The sequence below is a fragment of the Suricata suricatta genome, chromosome 6 (genome assembly GCF_006229205.1).
Source record: "Suricata suricatta isolate VVHF042 chromosome 6, meerkat_22Aug2017_6uvM2_HiC, whole genome shotgun sequence".
Taxonomy (NCBI): Eukaryota; Metazoa; Chordata; class Mammalia; order Carnivora; family Herpestidae; genus Suricata; species Suricata suricatta.
In genome coordinates this window covers 91,070,421-91,089,540 of record NC_043705.1, presented here as the reverse complement: position 1 = coordinate 91,089,540, position 19,120 = coordinate 91,070,421, and the positions used below count along the sequence as shown (strand labels likewise).

At 45.0% G+C, this 19,120-nt stretch overlaps 1 protein-coding gene and 1 long non-coding RNA gene across 2 annotated transcripts in view; both read right to left on the bottom strand.

Moving 5' to 3' along the window:
* Positions 1 to 3,623, bottom strand: part of LOC115294855 — a 50,034-nt gene extending 46,411 nt beyond the window's left edge. Inside the window, exons 1-2 of the long non-coding RNA XR_003910188.1 lie at positions 3,580 to 3,623; positions 1,868 to 1,932 (exon numbers count right to left, since the gene is read on the bottom strand). This is a non-coding gene — a long non-coding RNA (uncharacterized LOC115294855). The remainder of the gene's footprint in view (positions 1 to 1,867; positions 1,933 to 3,579) is intronic.
* The window catches only part of SLIT3 (slit guidance ligand 3), a 593,860-nt gene that overhangs the window by 404,337 nt on the left and 170,403 nt on the right, over positions 1 to 19,120 (bottom strand). The window lies entirely within an intron of this gene.

Sequence of the window (19,120 nt, the reverse complement as noted above, 5' to 3'; positions counted from 1 at the left end):
TGATCATTTTGACAAAATCGTTCCAATGTCACAATCGTCACTTCACCATGCAAAATACTGTTTTAAAAATGACCAGTATTGAGTACCGTCATCATATCCAGGACCCTTTACTATTTCTGACCCTCTTCTCATTCTCTGTCTCAGTCCTGAGCTTCCCCAGCCCTGACACTACGGCACATGTCCTGTCACCCCCTCCCTGTCTCCCTGTAGCATGCCAAGTCATCATAATACACACGGACAATTTACTGGCTTGATTTCTAGGTTATGTCAAAATGACCCTGTGTCAAGAGGGCCAGGTCTAACTACCACCCATCCCTGTGCTGAACTTAAGAAGAAGCAAAAGTCCTTCAGTGTCTGTAGATAAACCTTCAAAAGAGAGAGCTGGAGAGACAGTAATTCCCTGCAAAAAGCAGTTTCCAGAACCTTAAGCCAAACCCAGCTTCCCTGGACATTCCAAGGTCATGTGCTTCTTGGGATGAGCTGCAGGAGCAGGGGAGATGCTGCCAAAAGTGTCAGAGGAGGCAGCACCTGTCCACCCCCTCGTCCAGGGCTGCCCGCCCTGTGCAGGAAATGGTCCCCGCTGGGTGTCCTTGCAGCCACTTCAGCCAGGCCTTAGTTTGCTTCTAATTAGTGCTGAGCAGGGCACACAGTCCTGCCTCCTCATGACTGCCCATATGGTTGGACCCTGCTCCTTGCTGCTCATGGACAAGACGAGGGGTTTGTCTGTCTCCCTTTCCCTTTTTCATAGATCAGTCTTTGTAGCTCGCTCTCTTCCCAGCTCAAGCTTGCGCTCCCAAACCCAAAGATGTAGAAAATCTAGCTTCTCTCTCCCCTTTTAGAGATGTCAATGTGCTTACTGGCTTCATTCAGCTTCCTAAGAGCTGCAGCCTGCATGCTTCCCTGGGGCTAAGAGTTGTAGCATTGGTCTTTCATTCCAAGTAGATATGGGTTGGATATTTCTGAAGGCTTGAAAAAAATGGTTATTATTCTAAGCTGTGTGCCTTAAATATGGTAAGGGGATTGGTTGGCTTTCTATGTGGTGATAACCTCTCCCAAGGGTTGACAGCCCCAGGGAGGAGGCATGGCAGGGCTCTTCAGAATGATAAATGGGAGGCCCTGGCATGTCGGGATCACAGGGAGCCTGGGAATGAGACAGGCTTAGGGCCTTTGCACTCTCTCTGTTTGGGTCTGGCTGTCTGACTTTAGATTGAGCAAGAACAACCACCTGGCCTTCTTCCCTGCAGCCCAACTAAACTTCCTCCCACTTTAGGGCCTTTGCCTACATTACATCCTCTGCTTGGATTACTGTGCTAACTGCCTTCCTTGTGCCCTTGGCTTAGCTGACTTCTCTTCTTCCTAATTTCGGGTCAAGAACCTCTGAGGCAGGGGTGCATTTCCCATCTTTGCTGACCCGCTCTAACGCTGCCCCATGGGCTCTCTTATCTCCATGTTCTGGTCACTCTTAACATTTATTACAGATGGAATCACATCCCATTTCCACTTACGTGTGTGATACTTCAATCCATATCTGTCTCCCTGATTAGGCTGTAAGCTTGCTAAGGGCAGGCACTCTGCCTGTTTTCAGCCCAGGGCACTGAGTAGGCATTCAATGGACACCCATGGGAATAGCAAGAGATCAAAAATTCTCTAGATGGAGGGCAAGGATCAGGTGCTCTCAGCCTCAGATAGCAAGGTGCAGTGGAAGAGAAGGGTCTTCAAGTCCAAGTGACCTGGGTGCAAGTCCAGGCCCTGACACTTAGATGCTGGTATTTCCACATTTAAGAGCAATTTTTTGCAGACTCGGAGACAGCTGGCACAGCATGCTCTAGGAACCAACAGCAAAACAGACCAAGGGGAAGTATCTTACCACTGGTCTGAATTACAGAAAGATTTTTCAGAGAGATGATCTTCGAGGCTAGGGAAGTAGCTGGCCTGGAAAAATAGTAGGGGCAGAAAAAGGGCATAAGGCCACAGAGGGTTGGCTCAGGTACTGTAAGAGTGAACAACAACAGCTTCAACTGCTAGTATTGATTAGGGACAGAATAACTCCTGAGGTCTCTGATGGCTAAACCAAAGGCTGGGCCAAGGACCCTGCCTGACGTTTTTAGAGGATGGAGCAGCTCTTGATAAGGAAGATTCTCTACTCATCAGGTTGTTGGAAGGAAGATGCCCCAAGACCATGTCAATGAAAGTAACCTCCCCTTTCCCTGCATACTTTAGCTACTCTGAATGGAGAGGTTCCAGGAGGGCAGATGGTTCATCTGTCTAGTTCTCCACTATGTTCCCAGAACCAAGGATGGTGCCTGCTACAAAGTGGGTCAAGCCCATGTGAGTAAATGAGGGAGTAGCTGGTGTCCTTGCACAATTCCTTCTCAGGCTTCTGTGGTGGACAGACCCTAAAGTGACCTCTGATGATTCTCTACCAACTTGTATTGCCTTTGTGTGATCCCTCCCCTTGAGTGAGGGCAGGACTTGTGACTTGCTTCTAACCAACAGAATATGGGAAAGGTAATAGAATGTCACTCCTTGACTCAGTTAAGTTACACAGCAGAGGAGGTAGGATGTCCCTCCCATGACTGGTTTATGTTATATGGCAAAAGTGATGGGTTGTCACTCCTATGATTCCATTCAGTTACACTAGACTTTGTCTTTTTTAAATAAGTTTTTTAAAATGCTTATTTACTTTGAGACAGAGAGAGAGACAGAGTATTTGCAGGGGAGGGGCAGAGAGAGAGACACACACACAGAATCCAAAGTAGGCTCCAGGCTCTGAGCTGTCAGCATAGAGCCCAATGCAGGGTTTGAACCCATGAATGAGATCATGACTTGAGCCGAAGTCGGATGCTCAATTGACTGAGCCACCCAGGCACCCCACTAGACTCTGTCTTTAGTGAACTAGAGAGAGGTTTTCCTTGCTGGTGTGATGAAGCAGGGCATGTTGGGGAGACTCCCATGGCAAAGAAGTGTGGGAGGCCTCTAGAACATGAGGGCAGCCTCTAGCCAATGGCCAGCAAAAAGCAGGACCCCACTCATATAGTCACAAAAAAGCAAATTCTGCCAACAACCTGAAGGATATTGGAAATGATTCTTCCCCAGTCAGGCCTCTAGATGAAAATGAAGTCCAGCCAGCAGCTGACCACAGTGCCATGAGACCCTATGTGGAGGCTCTAGTCAAACCATGTCCAGACTCCTGACCATGTAAACTGTGAGATAGTAAATCCATGTGGTTTGTAAATCTCTAAGTTTGTAGTAAATTGTTACACAACAGTGGGAAAGCAACAAAGCCTCTAGGCCTTTTATCATGGCCTTCCTCCATCTGCAAAGGTGGGACTAAGGGCACTCATGAGATTAAGTTTAAACATCACCCCTTCCAGGAAACCTTCCCTACTCTTACTCTGCTCCCACTTTAGAAGTCCCTCGTCTGTGCTCCCCCAACGCTACCTACTTTTGCTCTATAATAACTTTTGACACTATATTGTCATTTTCTGTTTGCACATTGATTACACTCACTAGGCCCTGAGCCTCTCAGGGGCAAGGGCCCTAACTGTCTTTCCATTTTCTTCCCTCCATTCTCCTTACCTTTGACAGATAGTTTTGGAGTGTTCACAGTGGGCTGGGCAGTGTGCTAGTTGCTAGGATACAAAGGCAAACAATAGCAGCAGCATAAAGATCCTGTTCTCATCTCATGGACCTAATGACAAAAGGACTCATCTCTCGAAGCATTATAGCTGTGGATAAATGTGAGAGAAGTGCTTTAAGCTACTAATGGGTAATGTGACCTAGTGAGTGAGAAAGGGATGGTTAGGATGATCTATGAAGGATGAGTAAGAGTTGAACTGGCAGAAGCAAGGTGAATGAAGGTTTGGGCGGAGGGATGGTTTACACACAGGCCCTGTCTAGGAAGGATGCACGGCAAGTTTAAATACCAGAAGGAAAGCCAGTGAGGCAGCAACAGAGGGAGTGCAGCCATGTGGGGTATGAACAAGTGGCAAGGTCCCCCAACGGTGACTACGCAGCCCACCCCACAGATCACAGTAAAGTTTAGCCTTTACCCACAGGGTGTGCATTGGAGGTCTTTGAACATGAGAATGACATATGCCAAAGACATTGGGAAATGATTAATCTGAGACATGGGCCAGTGGGTTGTGGAATAAGGGTTTGAGAATGGGATGAGGTGCAATGCAAAAATGGCTGGAGGAAACGAGTTAGGAAGCTATTGCCAGAGTCTAGGAAGAAATTATGTAGCTTGGGGTTATGGGTTGAATTTGTGTCCCATGAAAAGTTGATATTCTAATCTCCAGTGCCTGTGAGAGTAACCTTACTTGGAAATAGCCTTATTTGGAAATGGCCTTATGTGATCAAATAAGGATGAGGTCATTAGGATGGGTCCAAATCCAATATGACTGTCCAAAAGAGAAAATTTGGAGACAGAGATAGACACGCATAGAGGGAAGGTGATGTGAAGACACAGAAGAATGCCATCTGCAAACCAAGAATGCCTGAGGCTACCAGAAGCCAGAAGAGGCATGAACAGACTCTCCTTTGCAGCCCTCAGAAGAAAGTAACCCTGCTGATTCAGTGATCCTGGACATCTAGCCTCCAGCTGTGAAACAATATAAATGCCTGTTATTTTAAGCCACCCAATTTGCGGAATTTTGTTAGGGCAGCCATAGCAAACTGATGTACTTGGTTTAGGTCAGGAGTCAGCAAACTTCTTTAAAGGGCAAGATATAAATATTTTTGGTTGTAGGGATCATAATAACATCCCTGTCACCATTACTCAACTGAGCTGTCATAATGTGAAAGCAGCCATAGACAATAGGTAAACAAAGGGTGTGACTGTGTACCAATAGCACTTGATGCCCTAAAACTGCCAGCAGGTGGATTTGGTCCACGGGCCATAGCTTTTGGACTCTGGGTCTAAGTGATGGTGGTGCAGATTAGAAGAAGCAGATGGTATGTGAGACATCTTGGGTCACCCTCACATATAGCTCGTGCTGGACACTAGCCAGGTGCTCAGTAAATGTTGAATTTGTGACCTGAACTTACACTGGACAAACAGATCATTTCAGCCCAGGCAAAATGAGGGGATTTGATAGATGACTTCAAATGTACCTTTTAGCGTAACATTCTGGTGTCTGCTGACAGGGGAGGCACTGTGTTTTGGGTTCCTGTTTAGTGTGGCTTGTTACAAAGTAGTTGCCCTGGCCTGAAGGCTTAGTTGGGGGGGGGGGAGAGGCGCAGGGTCTGTATACTGTAGCTTCCTTTGTCCAGACACAAGGCACACTGCAACCCTTCCTCAGTGACCGCATCCTGATGCTGGTGATAATGGTGGTGACAGTGAGTGACTGCCTGCCCTGACAGTTCCTGGAGTAGGTGGGAAGTTCCCAGCTCTGGAGTCAGAATTCTTGAATCTGCTTATTAGCTGTCTGATCTGCGAAAACTACTAAATTAAGCAGTCTCTCTTTTCTCACTCTTTTGAGAAAGCACAGTGCTGGGTATTTCTCAAATTTTCATCACATTTTAGTTTCTGCCCTTTCCTGCAGAAGGCTCTGAGACCAGTAGGGTTGAAAGCCTGCTCTACATTCACTGTGTGACCTTGGCGTGAGTTACTTTACTTCAGTATCCCCATCTATAGAATGGGAATATGGAAACACCCAATTGTTCTTGGTTGCTCCCAAGGACTATCTTCCACCCATCTCTGAGCCCTGGGGAGGCTGAGCCACTGGAGGACATCACCAGCTTCCTGTGCATGCCCTCTGATTCCAGCTGGGTACAGCCAGAGGAGTCATGGGCAGGAGGACAGGGGTCTCAGTATTTATCCACTGGTTCCTCTCTGCTGGGCTGCGGTTTCCAAGTACTGAGTTCCCATCCCTAAAGGCTCACTTCCTGTTCAGTAGTGCTTCTCCCATAGCTACTGTTCCCACCTCATTCTGGTAACTGCTCCTTCCTTTACCCCTCAGGTTTCTGGGTGGATGTAGCTTCCTATAGTTGCTATTCCCTCTGTGCCTAATCATCACTCATTGCCACCTATGACTCATTTATAACTTTGCAAATATCCCCTTCCTTAAGTCCTCTTTTAAAAATTTTTAATGTTTGTTTATTTTTGAGAGAGTACACTAGCATGCACAAGCAGGGCAGGGGCAGAGAGAGAGGGAGACACAGAATCTGAATCAGGTTCCAGGCTCTGAACTGTCAGCATAGAGCCCAATGCGGGGGCTTGAACTCACGGACCACAAACTGATGACCTGAGCTGAAGTCAGATGCTTAACTGACTGAGCCACCCAGGAGCCCCTAAGCCTTCTTTTAAAATGATTCTTCATTGTGGTAAAATATATGTAACATAAAACTTACCATCTAAAGTTTAACCCTATAGATTAGAAGCATGAGATACATTCACCTTGTTCGGCTACCATTACTACTACCCTTCTCCTGCAAAACAGAAACTGTGTATCTACACTAAGTCCTCATTCCCCCTCCCTCCAGCTCCTGGTAACAACCATTCTACATTCTGTCTCATCCATGTTGTATTATATAGTACGTACTAGAATTTCCTTCCTTAAAAAGGCTGAATAATATTCTATTTACGTACATACCACATTCTGCTTATCCATTCATCTGTCAGTGAACACTTAGGTTGCTTCTGCCTTTTGGCTAATGAGAATAATGCTGCTATGAACATGGCATACAGATATCCTTAAACCTCTCTAATTGGTCCTTTGAGGGTTCCACTGGGTTTCTAGCAAGACCCTCACTGATACATAGTATCTGTGTGTAGTTTCATCATGTCATGTTGAGTAATTGAGTTAATACATGTAAAGCACTTAACCCAAGTGCTCAATTAATGCCTGCTGTTTGTTACTGGGAAGGTTTCTCTGTGTGGCAGAGACTAGACTGCCGTGCCTCTTCATTTTGAGCACCAGCAAACTATCTTCTCTAGCTGAGTTAGGCTGGGACCATATGACTACATTCTTTCTTGAGAGTGGAATGTGACTGGAGTGAGGCACTCCCCCCGCCCCAACTTCTGAGCCAGGCCCATCAAAACCTCTGACATCCAATCCTTTATGCCTTCTCTGTGTGTGGGCTAGACATCCACCTTGCAGGAAGACCCTGGATGCGAGGTGTTAAGGGTGGCAGTGGTGCCATCAGCCAGGGTCCCTTCATGTGCGGAGCAGAGGTAGGTGCTAGAATTATCACCTGCATTTCACAGATGATAAAATCAGGTGATTTGGTAACCTTCCGAGCAGGCAGCAGAGCCTAGATGTGAACTAAAGCGAGCAGTCTGGCTCCAGGCTCCACACTCCTAAACACGGCTGTATACTCTCTCTCAAACTCAGGAACGAGTTTTCACAATTAAATTTCCCTTTTCTGGGACAGCCCTCACACACAGTCTAAACTCAGGGTTGCTGCAATGGGAGTCGATGGAGCTAACCAGTGCACCAAGGTGCAGGGCCAAGGTGCCCTGGCTGTCAGTTGATGGCATTTCATCCCTCACTGGTACAGGCTGCAGAGGCCACAAGGGGCGGGAGGAACACAGATCAGTACTTGCAGCCGCTGCCTGGGTTACCTCTGTCCGGCTCTTCCATGTTCTTTTTTTTTCTCTTAGAGTCGGTGGCATGCTCTAACCAGCAGGAAAGTAGACTGAAGAAAGAGGGGTACCCCTGGCTCTGCGGCAGCAAAGCCAGGATTACCCACTGACATTACAGCTGGCAGCCTCCGGCTGCTGGCACCCTTTTAAAGAGAGCATGATGGCAATTTTCCAGCTAAGTTCTCCCAATTAGGCAGTTAGAGAAACATTATCCACCTCAGGATAAAGCTGATGAAATGGAGGGGGCAGAGACAAGGGGGGGGGTGCTAATATGTCAGCACTGGTGCCCACTGCTCAGAGCACAAATTCTCAGGGGTTTCAGTGTTCAGAGAAGTATCTGTGGGGACTGACGAGTTGCCTGGGGGGCACACAGGTGACTTCTCTGCCTTGGCCACTTGAAGGGCCCCATCTTTCTAAAATCCCCAAATTCTGCCAGCTCTGGTCAGACAGGGGAGGGAAAAGGTGGCAGAAGAGAAGACTTATGTCAAGTCAGAGTCTGATGAGGCTTCCCTTACCCGCCCCAACGAGACTCGGTGTAGGGACTAAGGAAACTAAGCATGCCCCCCGCCCCCAAGGAAAGCCCGAGAGATGACACAGGTCAGAATTCCTGGTTGCTTACTCCAGCCATCCTCAGGACTCCATAGCTTCTTCACTAACCACGCCTTTCCTAAGCATAGATATCTATACTCATCATCACACTCAGTTCTCACAACAACCTGGGAGGAACTTACACATGAGGAAACTGAGATTGTCAACAGAACTAGACAAGGGGTTCCACATGCAGACTAAGCCATGTGTCCAACTCCTCAGAAAGACCCTGAGTCCTGTGCTCAGAAGTCTATTCATCAACACACATCTACTTAATGAGAATGAGAATGATACGAATAGTGCCTTGAGTGCCACGCTGTGTCTAACCCAGAATAGCTAATTTAATCCTTACAACTATTTATGTCAAATGAGTCATCACCCCTTACTTTGCAAACACAGAGACTCTGGACCAGAGAGATGAAGGGACTTGGCCAGGGCCGTGCATTACGGTGGGATTCAAGGCTTAGAGCTCCCGACTCACGCTGATGCTCCAGACCTCCATGTCAGTCCACCTCTGCTTTGGACAAGGCCCATCTAGCAGAGCAGGCTCAGTGGGCTCTGCAGAGGGGTGGAGGGTGGTCCCTGCACTTGGGGCAGGTAGTCTATAAAGTGGTGAAAAGTAAGTTCCCAGTTGACAAGTGTTAAAGGAACTTGGGGAGGGGGAGAGGGAGAAGGGGAGGGATAGAAAGGGAAGAGAGATCTTGGGGTTAAAGCTGTCGCAGATGCTTGTGAGGAATAAGGATCTGAATGGAGCATTATTGCAGAAGTCCAGATAAGGGTGGCCATTCTGAGCAGAGATGCGGTAAGGCAGGTGTCTGAGGGACCACGAGCTCTCTAGTGTGGTACTCACAGAGGCAGCACAGGGCATGATGTCATAAATACAGGTTGAGACCACACTGTGCAAGGATTTGGATGTCATATACAAAGCTCAGATTTTACCTTTGGGTAATAGGGAACTACTGAATGTTTGGGGGCAAGTTGCCAAGACATCTCTCTGGGATGAATGGCCTGGTTATGGTATTTGGAAAAGATGTGAGAGGGTAAGACAAGAAGGGAGAATTACAAATGCCATACTAGCAGAACACGGGGGCTAACTGGAAAAATATAGGCAACCAGGCCTGCTATTATCATCATTGATAAGATGACAGTTTGCATACAGGATCTTTCTGTTAATTATATTTCCTTTGGCCACAAATGCTTCCACGAAAGGTTGAGGTCAGAGGGAGAACCAGCTAATCAAACCTGAATTATGAGAAGCAGCTCCAACTGCTTGGCACCAGCACTGGAGGAAAGGCCTCAAGCATCAAACACCTACCGTTCTCTGATTCCTACACAATTGTGGGCCTAGCTGTTTATGGGGAATCTAATAAAAAACAAGGGGTCACTGATTAGCTGAGGTTTCCCTTGGCCAGGCTCAAAGTAAATCTTTCAGGTTTATACAACCCTTCAAGGAAGGGCTGCAATCTTATGCTTCCTTCATTCCCACAACATTGGGATGGGTTGGGGAACCCTCAACCAGGGACATACAGCAAATCAGAAGCTGACCTGGGCCCAGAAGAAACCTGGCTTCCCAGGAATGGCTTGGTGGGAGGGAAGTCCTCGGTTATTTGAGGACAGTGTGGAATGGGAAGGTACCATTAAAATGTGTGCCTATACTGTTGCGCCATTAAAAATGAAGAAAACACCACTTTACAAACTGCTAGGATACGTAAGCTCACAATGGACTATAAAAAGTCTATAAAAAGTACTGCTCTGTGCCCGGCATGAGGGAGCTGGCAGAGCCAAACCAGAAGTAAGTGAGCAGAGATCTCATGAAATTACTTCCTGGTTGTAGACCCTCATCACCGGGCCATTCGCAGCAATTACCCTGGACGCTCTCCCCTCCCCCTCCCTCCTCTGCCTCCACACCTCTTGCCAGCCCACGTCTGCCAGTAATTTTGCAAGCCATGGATATGTTTCATTGGGACTCGGCTCAAGTCTGCCAGGAAAAGCAAATTCAGGCCAGCAATAGTGGAATTTGAACATGATGGCAGAGCCAAGCTGCTGCCAACCAGAACTTCACCTCAAGTTGGATGTAGGGAAGAGGAAGGCAGGATTTCTAGGCACTCATGGGTGGTATTAGCCAGAACTCTGTTTATTTAAAACATCTTCCGAAACCCACAGCCAAGGGTTCCCATTCCCTGGAAATGTCTGACAAATCCTATTCCATGCCACCTGGAGGTCTCTATTCTCAGGAGAAGAACTCTCTTGTCTGCCTATGCAAGGTGAGCTCCGAACATTACCAGTGAAGTCAGAAATTGATGTAATAGATTTGAAAACTTGGAGTTTCTCTTGTGGCCATTTAGATAGCACTTGAGAACCCTCCAGAGTGTTTCTTAAGCATGAGTTAGCATCACAAGGAAATGGCGCTCTGACATGGGCCCAGAACACTGTTGTAGTTCTTTGATTCTATGATACCTGCTTTCCACTTGGGCCTCGGGAAAATTTTAACAGAAGAATAAATATAATCATCTATGTGGAGTGCCTGATACATGCTCATAAATGGTGATTTAGAAACTGAGACCACTGAAACTGTTGAATTTTTGGTGAATTTGTGAATATTTGGGAAACATGTACCTTTCTGATGTGTACGTATAAACAGCATCTTTATTTTCCCAGAAATTCGTATTACATTGGTTGCGTGTCACATTCAATGAGGTCTTAAATGGAAGACTTGCATGTATTGGTGGAAAAGACTTTGGCAGGTATTGCTAAGACCACACACTAGCCTTCTCTGAGTTTGCTTCCCTAGTGACAGTGCCTAGAGCTGTTTCTGGCCTGGAGGCTTCCTCCAGTCTTTGAGTGCTCCACCTTTGAAAATGCAGATATGACCAAGAAGTGGAAAGAAGATTGGGAGTTAGTGGTTTCACTAACTGCTCTTCTTGGAACCCTAGGCAGAGTCAAGCCAAGCCAAGGCTTTTTCTTTTTTTCTTTTAAAGTGTATATATTTATTGAGAGAGAGAGAGAGAGAGAGAGAGAGAGAGAGAGAGAGAGAGAGAGAGAGAGAAAGAGAGAGAGAGAGGGAGAGAGAGAGAGAATCCCAAGCAGGCTCTGCACTGTCAGCCCAGAGCCCAACGTGAGGTTCAATCTCACTAACGTGAGATCATGACCTGGGCCAAAATCAAGAGTTGGATCCTTAACCAACTGAGTCACCCAGGTGCCCAAGGCCAGGCTTTTAACTCAGGATAACAGGGTCAAAGAGCAGACCTCAGTCTGCACTTTAAGCTTAAGGTGCAAGATTAGTCTTCCAAGTAGGTCAGTTCTGGATCACTAGAGAAACAATGACCCAGGAATTTGTATGCTATTTCGTTCTGAGGGATTTAGGACCTTAGCCATCACTACGAGGTGAAACTGAACATTTGTTAAAAGGGGTAATTGTGTCATTTGGCACCTGCAGGAACCTGTTTATATGCAAGTCTGTGACTATGATGGTGACTCACATCTAGCCATCTCTTCACCTGAATGGCATTTATGACATTCTTTGGTTTGTTTCTGCCCCTCAGGATATATACTCCATGGTTCTAAAGTCCCAGAAAACAGACTGGAGTCTCATGAATTTTTTAAACAATTTCAGTAGTCTCAGTTTTTTAATTACCATTTATGAGTACTTACCATGTATCAGGCACCATGTAAAAGTGTTCCACATAGATGATTATATTTAGTCTTGTGTTAAAATTTTCCCAAGGTCCAATGACTGGTTAGTGCTGAAGCTCATATTTGAAACTAAGTCTGTCTAGATCTCAAACCCATCTACAGAATTATTTGGACTGCCTCTGCAGCTATTAAAAGCACCAAAGTTGATACATATGGAAGTCAAAGACTCTGGCTCACCCACAGCAAAGGACTTGGAGTTACACCAGAACAGACTTCTTCAGCCTTGCTTTGCAGTTGACCCCTGGAAACTATCCAAAACTAAATCTCCTACAGGCACATTCCTGACAAGGGCACATGTGACTGTCCCAGGAAATAGCGCCCACTGTAGAATGAGTTTCCGATCTTCATGCTGGTTTGATAAAGGGACCTCCAATAGGCACAAAAGCTGGTTATGCTGTTAATGTCTAAAAACTGGTATCATTCTGATTAATGCTGCCACTGTTTAGAACAATGATTAACTCAGAAAGAAGGACCCAGGGGAATGAAATAGTGACTAATCAATCTCAAAGGAATTGCCAGGTGATGTTTATTTCATGAGAAGTGGAGGGAACCAAAACTGCAATCATTCTTCCTTGAGGTTGACAGGTGAGCAGCGGTACAGCCAGAGCTCATCTATATCCCATTTCAGGTACATGGTCAGCAAGTACTACTGCAGAGGCAGCAGCAAAGGTATGGAGGAGTTTGTCTTTGGCTGACCACCCAGCCATGGTACACTGCCCTCTATGAGTCTCCTGTCTTCCCTCCAATCTTAACATCCACCTTCTCAAGAGCCAGTGTTCACCTGAGTTGCTAATTAAGTAATTTCCTTGTTCATCTGACTTGGATGGTGTTCTTGCAGCACTGCCAAGTGGAAATGGCTCTTAATTATGTCAACTCATGAAACCACATCAAAGACAACCTTATCAGGACACTAATTTGTCATATTATTTAAAGAAAGGAAAAAAAATCAGCTAATTGATGGGAGGCCAGTAAAAGCCCTTTTATCATAAAGCTTTCTGTCAATCATCAGCTTCCAAAACCAGCCTTGATTCTGGCTATTAAAACTCTACTTTGTGGGCAGGACAGAACGAAGAAGAATATCTTCTTAAGTAGGAATGTAAAGAGAGTCCTACCTTTCTTCCCATTTAAAATTGGACTTAACTTGATCTTTCAAGAAACATAATTGATCATAGATATAACATCAGGGTGCTTGGGTTGGGGGTGATGGTATAAGACATAAATAGGATGGAGAGGGGCTCCTGGGTGGCTCAGTCAGTTAAGCAACTGACTTTGGCTCAGGTCATGATTTCATGGTTCTTGGGTTTGAGCCCCGCATCAGGCTCTGTACTGACAGCTCAGAGCCTGGAGCCTATCTTCAGATTCTGTGTCTCCCTCTCTCTGACCCTCCCCTGCTCAAGCTGCCTCTCTCTCTCAAACATAAATAAAAACAAAAAAAATTTTTTTAAAGATGGAGAAACAACAGGAACCTAATTTTCTAGCCTTCTTCATCTTCCACAGAGAGTTGCTCTGGGAATACATACTTTGGAGAAATCCTTTGCAAGGGAAGTGACTTCTGTCTAGTGCCATCCATCAGAATTCACTCCCAGCCCAGGAGGACGAGAGAAGGTGGTATGAGAATAGAAACATTTAAGTGGGACTTAAATGTTGTGCTGATATTTTGAAAACTGATGGGGCTACCATGAGCTAAGGAATGCAGGTGGCCTCTAGAACCTACAAAAGGCAAGGAAGTAGATTCTCCCAGAGAGCCTCCAGAGGGAGTGTGGCCCTGCCAACATCTTGATTTCAGCCCAGTGAAATCCATTTCAGACTTCTGACCCCCAGAACTATAAGATAACAAATTTGTGCCACTGTATGCCACTAAATCTATAGTAATTTGTTATAGCAGCAGTAAGAAACGAATACAGCATGTGATCTAAGACTTCTGCTACCCTGCACACATACCTGCTGTGTCTGCCCTGACTGTTGCATCTATCTGCCTGTAGCTTCTCGCTGGTTTCTTATTTACCACAGTCTTGGCTGACCTGCTTCTGACCCAACACCCACATCCCAGAAGCCAGATAGTTCCCTTCTCCCTGTTTTAGTGCTGCCTGGTCTGCTTATAGTGTGTGTGTGTTTGTGTGTGTGTGTGTGTGTGTGTGTGTGTGTGTGTGTGTGTGTGTTTTAACTGAAGTATAATTGGCATTCAATATCCTATTAGTTTTGGGTGTACATCATAGTAATTTGATATTTCATACAGCACAAAATGATCCCCACAAAGAATCTAGTTGCCATACAAAGTTATTACAATATTATTGACTATATTCCCTATGCTGTACATTATAACCTCAAGGCCTACTTGTTTTAGAAATAGGTGAGAGGAATAATGAGGTGCAAACCTCCAGTTATAAAGTAAGTAAGCCATGATCCTAGTGTTTTTCTCTTAAGATTGATATAGGATCCTCTCTTGTAATCCTAGCTTTGATTCCTTGGGAATTTGCCATGAGATCTCTTAACTTCTCACAAGTATTTACTATATATAGAAATACTATATTTCCCCCTATTTGGCAACAAGGAGGCTACAGTTAGAAAACTATTAACTGAGCTACTCACTGATAATGCCAGGATTGAAATTCAAATGCCAAATTCCACATGTGTGTTCTTAAGGACTCTTCAGCACAGCCATTCTTGAACCACCCCTATGGGAAACCCCACGAGCTGTGGCCCAGGACCTTACCTCTGAACTCCAATGGCTCAGAATTAACTTTAGGAGTTTCAATACCTAAACCTTTCTGGTAAGTGCTGAAACTGACTTAATCTCTACTGAATTACATTCGAGAAAGAACAAGACTAAATTTAAGTTCTAGAGTGGCATAGTTTGTATAGCTTTTGATTCAACTACAGTGATGCAAAAAAAAAAAAAATGCCCCCCATGGGCTTGTGTCTATTGTGTCTCGGCCTCAAAAACCTAATTTTTCCACAGAGAGACTCTCTTGTGACCCCTGATGGCCTGTCTACCCTGACTGACACCAAGGCTGTCCTATGTTCAGGGTTCAGAACTGAAGGGGCTTGGTTTTCATAGTCAACCACTAACCAAGGGATCACTCATCTTGACATTCCTTGCTGCTCTGTATTTACTTTTGGAGGCCATTCTATGAAGTGAACACAATCTCATCATTAGCATTTTTGAAGACCCCACTGTCAGTAAAAGTTGGATGCATTTATTCTGCAAACTGAGGGAAAACCGATCAACATTCTATTCTGGTTTGAAAGCTTTTCCTTTAGTTACAAACTGGAGATAACATCAAGGACAATGATGTACCTGAGTTACCCAGGAGCTGCTGTAATTCTAGTTCTGTGCGATTTTCTTCTACCCTACATTACCCAACATGCCAATTCTAGCAATTTCTCAGAGAATTCTAGAGCTGATCATAAGCTGCCCTAGACCAATCCCTCTGTTTACCAAATGGTAGCCCTTTTCATCATCCCCCAAATGTTAGGAGTGACTTTTTGTTTCTTTTCGCTGAACTGAGAGTGGGGAGTTGACCAGTTTGGCCCCAGACTGCCCTGAGATAATGCTGCTTCTAAATTCTGCCCCACTAGGGCCTATGTTTAGGTGTTCCCCATTAGGAGGGCATTCTGAAATAGAACTCAAAGTGAAGGCTGTCACAGGATCATTGGGAGCACAATCAGATGTTATTACACACTTAGACTACACAAGCCAAGGTCTCAGACCACACTCTTAAGAGAATAACCTGGAATAACTATTTGGTTGTTCATAAAACTGTCATTATTCCAACCCTGAAATTAAAACAAAGCCTCCCCAGTCTCTGGGGTCAGGGATACTATTTCTGGAATGAGCCTGCCTTGTGCATGTGTATCAAAGCCCTGGGCTCTGATACCAGAATCCTCATGGCTCATCATACTTCTCCCTGACTTGAGGAAAGAACCCAGGGAGCCATTTGGCTCCATGATTTCATGCTTGCTGTGTACCTCATGCTAACCATATGCTCTCTCTGTTAAGCTAGCTCAGTGTCCTCAACATAACAAAGGCAAGGCTACATGAAGAGATAGAGATTAGAAAGATGAGGAAAGAATTTGCATCTTCCACTCCCTAGCAGAGCCACATGGTCATGGTCCCTTTATTTTACATGACTGGTGACACCATCACTAGCTCTTGTAACAATAAACACTGCCTACATCCTACCAACACTGGGGGTTTAATCTGGGCTTTTACTGGTCAATGTCTGTTGCTGACATTTCAAAGTCACAGATTCTTGCTCTTCCCCCAATCCATTCTGACCCCTAGGAAATACGGATTTAAGCACATAAAAACATAGTCATAAGGCCCAAAGAAAACTAGTCCTTCTGAAGAACTCTTGAACTTTGTTTACCCCTCCAGAAAGCCATTTCCAAACTCTCAACCTGTGTGTTAAGACTCCCTGACACATTTGGAGTACGGAATAATTACCCCTTATAAAACAATACGGTGATTAAATGGAATGGCCAAAATGATTAACATGAACACACATACACACACACACACACACACACACACATGCAGAGCTACTGTAAGAAATCTGGTGTCACTCTATGAATCATAAAAAGGCATCCCTTCTGTACAAATAGATTAGAAAAAGGCTCCCTTTTCTCTGGGAAGACATAGTCCAGGGATAGTTTGGCAGCTAAATCAAGTGACAGATTTCAGGCCCCAGTAACCCCTTCTAAATCAGTGTTGGTGCAGTGCCCAACCTACCCCACTATACAGCAACCCTGAAGAAACATATAGATGGATATGGACTATGGATATAGGTAGAGGTTGCTAGACTTAGTGATCATATGTCACCAAGGGAAATAAAAAAATGTTTGGAAAACAGAAAAACCTCAAAGAAAAAATAACCACCAGAAAAACATATCACTTTAAGAAATTATGACTATTTAAATCTTTAGCATGTTTACTTTCAATTCTTTTTCAAGTACATTTTGAAAAAACAGAGAACAGAGAATACCAATATGGTAACATTCTGTACCTACTGTTTTATGGCCTTTGCTTTTTTCCTGTTACATCCTGCATGTCTTTGTATAGGAGTTAAGATCCATCTCCAGCATCACTTGATACAGCAATGCAGCATCCCTTTTTTAAAATTATTTTTTCTGTTTTTTATTTATTTTTAAGAGACAGAGACAGCACAAGCAGTGGAGGGTCAGAGAGAGAGGGAGACACAGAATCTGAAACAGGCTCCAGGCTCTGAACTAGCTATCAGCACAGAGCCCAATGGCAGGGCTTGAACCCACGAACCGTGAGATCATGACTGAGCCACCCAGGCGCCCCAATGCAACATCCTCTTGAACTGTAATGCATTTGGCTATGCCTGTGATTGGAACTTCATGTTAAGTAAGTCTCTAAATTCCTGTGCTTGCCATGAAAAGCCATCTGTCTGGAAACAGAACCAAAGGGAATACCAAGCCTCCCAGTTGGGATGGAGCCATGACTGATTAACAGCACAGGGTGGGGAAAACCTCTTCTTTGGGAGATTATATCCAGAGCAAGCAAAATCCTTTCAGCCAACTCCTGACTTGCAGTGGAGGTTTACCTTGCCTTCCACTAGCCACTCTGGTTCCATCATTAGGCATTTCCTGGCTTCCATGTTTGCTGAGCCAGACGCCATTGTTGGAATCCACTGACAAGTGTCAGCTGGCTGAAACTAAGATAGCTTGTTCTGCACCCCTCTCCCTGCACAATATCCCCCCTCCCCCACATTTTCCCCTCAAAGCCCAGAAAGGACGGATGAGAAAATAACTTCATTTGTGCCTGGGCACCAACAAATTCCTGCTGACAAATGCATTCATTCCATACCTGTCCATCAGCTTGAGAGGAACAATGCCTGGGAACAGGGTCTTACATTTCCTGAGGAAAATTCTTTATTTTTCCTTGGGTAGAGATGAAACCAGGTTGCCAAGAGATAAAATATGCTTCTAGCCTGGCTGTTGGAAGAGCATTGACTGGTGTCCCAGAGTTCACACTCCTCAGGGACTTCATTTTGGTTAACTTGCCTTTTAGCTCATTGAATGACAACACATTTGCACTGGAGCCCATAGAGAGAAGGGGCTCCATGGCCCCATATACCATAGGAAGACTGATATAGCCTGATTCCAACTCTACAATGCCATACTGTTTGAACTCAAAAGACCCTGTAGGAATATCTTCTCATGCAATATCCTGCAATAAATTTTTATTTAAAACCTTTTATCTTAAAGCTTATCTACTTTGGATATTCTATTTATGTTCTGAAGTGATAGGCAACACTGACCAATTTAAAAATCAAATGTATATAGAAAAAAGAAGAGAGAGACAGAAAAAAATGGGAGAGAGAAAGAGAAACAGGGTAAAGAGAGGGAGGGATGAGAGACCTCACCCAGAGAACACCCTGATGTTGCTAAAGGTAAGAGGTATTTATAGATAAAGGCAAAAATCTTCAGAGACTCTTTCCTCTTTTACTAACAATTAACACAAAAAGCTAGCATAAGAGAAACAACTATAATTCAGAGCCAAGGGACTTTACCGGTGACATCATGAAGAGCACGGCCTGGGCTGGGCTGACTCTCAGATGACATCATGGCTGACATTGGGCATTGCCTTTCACAAGCACTCCATGGCAGCTTTGCTCATAGATACAGGCTTTGCTCTCCTGACACAGTGATATCAACTACTGAGGCACCAGGGGGCATGAGGGAAAGCTGGAGAGGCACGGATCTGCCTGTGTCAGGCTTTCCTGTAATGAAGCTGGGGAAGCAGGCTCTGATGAGTCACTTCCAAGTGACAGAAGGAGACAGGATTTGCCAGAGGTTAGCCACAGATAAGGACTTCCTCAAGCACTGTCCTTGGTTGCCCAGATTTTTCCCCCCAACATAACCAAATGACCCCATGATCCATTAGTCACTCTACTGACATCCACTGGGAGTCATCAGGACTTCATGATCCACATAATTACAATGAAAAGTCTGCACTGGCTTCAATGATTCAATTGACTTAGACGAAATGTTCCCCAGACAACTGACCATGGCTTCATCATCAGAGAGCTGATCTGAGAGTTACTCCTGTAGACTTCAGTTACTGGTTGCCAAGATGCAGACATTTGTTCCTCCAATCCTTTTGGGAAGCTATTTCACGATGGCATCTCTCACACCCAGTCAAAATCACAAAAAGGAACAAGTCAAATAAAAACCCTTTTTGTGAGGTTAAGATGGCCAATGAGGAAGATCTAAAGGGTAGAG